This window comes from Triturus cristatus, chromosome 8 (genome assembly GCF_964204655.1).
Source record: "Triturus cristatus chromosome 8, aTriCri1.1, whole genome shotgun sequence".
Lineage (NCBI taxonomy): Eukaryota > Metazoa > Chordata > Amphibia > Caudata > Salamandridae > Triturus > Triturus cristatus.
In genome coordinates, this window is record NC_140591.1 from 671,275,757 (window position 1) to 671,277,739 (window position 1,983).

A 1,983-nucleotide genomic window follows, 5' to 3' on the forward strand; every position below is an offset into this window, starting at 1 on the left:
ATGTTTGCTGGTGTGAACGAATAAGCATATGAGTTGGTTCAGAGCTTAATCCTTCGTTTGGCTGTTAATTCAAAGCTGCAAAAAGAGATAGTGTGCTACAAAGAGTACATCTGTGCCATAATACTTGATCCATAGTAAAAAAAAATTACTGGCCACATTCATTCCTTTTTTTAAAGGTGAAGTTTCACAATACAAGACATAGATTGCTGACCAAGTGAGAGAACTAGAAGAAGAATGACTGGAAGTTAGAGGCCAAGGCAGAACTTCTAGTGTAAAACATTCAACTTCTAGAGAGGGCAGAACTCTTGTCTCACAGCAGCCAGCACAAGCAACAACACAGGCAACAGAAGAACCGGACCCAACCTCTGCAATGGCTTGATTTCAAGTGGCAAGGCTTAAATCAAGTGCAGAGGAAAAGGAAACTGAGGTCAAGCAAGTGGCAGTACCAATGACAATTCAGAGGATGGTCCAAGACTATCTGGGTGACCCAAAAGAGGTCTACCTGGATCAAAACCCATTGGTCTATTGGTGTGGGAAGATGTGCCAATGACTAGAGCTCCACAGGCTGGCATAAAGTGTCTGGCTTGTCTGGTAATCATCATGTCTTCGAAGTGTGCGTTCAGTTGGCACAGCTGGCATTGTCAGAAGGACCAGTTTCCCACCTCAAAACCATGATAAAAATAAACTAGCACTACATCTCACAAGATTACACTGTTCCTAAACCAGCACAGTAGGAGGATGAGGGCTATTGGTCAGACTCCATTGTGATTGCTGATGAACTTCTAGATGAGCCCTAGGAGTTTGAGGATGAACTTTCATATTATCGTAAAACTGCTTTGCAAAAAAAAAAAGAGAGAAACATTTATATATTGGTGTCTAACATATGCAGCTCCACCATTTATTCTCATGGATGTACTGGTGTAGAGTTGGAACAGAGTGCACGGAAGAAGCCTCTTTATTCACTTAAATGACATGAAGGCAACAAATCCCATATTTATCCTTTATTTTTCATTCCCTAGCTAGGCTGCCAGTAAAGATCATTAATTTACAAGACTGTCATTGTTTTTTGCATCAATGGGTAAAGAGGAGATACAATAGACAACTGTGTACCACCATGCTTGAAACAGGTAATTATTGCACCAATGAGTGATACATTTTTGAGTGAGTGATGATTCGTGTGGTGGCAGTGATGGTGTTGATCAACTACTTTGTAAACTTGATTTGCATTGTTTGAGGCCCAATGTGGGATTTTACCTGAATGATTGCCCTATTAAAACTTCACCAGAATTACTTATAAGGTCCACTCTGCTGTACTTCTTTATATTTTGGGTTCTTCAGAGACGAGACCAGTTAGTTTAGTCAACAAAACTACCCAAAATGTTCAAATTCCTTTGCTCATCTTGTTCATCAATAGCACTACAGGTCTATCCCTCTCATTCTCATTTGGGTCAGGACTTGGAGTCAGGACTCAACCGGGACTTTCTCAAAAGACAGAAAAAGGAAGTTATGAACAATGCCTAGCTACTTCAAAGGGAAACAGCATGACTCAAAGTGGTGTACTCAGCCTTGTGGACTGGAGAGAAGTGCGTTGATTTGGGAAATGCCAAGTAGTGTTCTGGCTCAAATGTCAAACTCCTCTAATTATGTGATTGTTGGACTGTAACTGGAGACATGTCAAATGAAGGACACACTTGACTAAATGTTATGACAGTTGACAGTTGTGAAATTGATCAGCTAGGTACATGCAGCTATGTGCCTGGGACTGGTTGTTTAATTGTTCTCACTTCTCGGGTAATCGCGCATGACTGTACTAGACTATGCTCTTGCTCTACCCTCTTAGTCCACATCCACCATGAAGCTTACCTTCTTGCTAACTCTATAATATCGACATTAACTTTTTTGTAATTCACAGGCTTTCTCTTCTGCTGCACAAAAGCTCTGTAACACTCCTGCTTACCGGTAGGGTTCAGCCATGCACCCAAG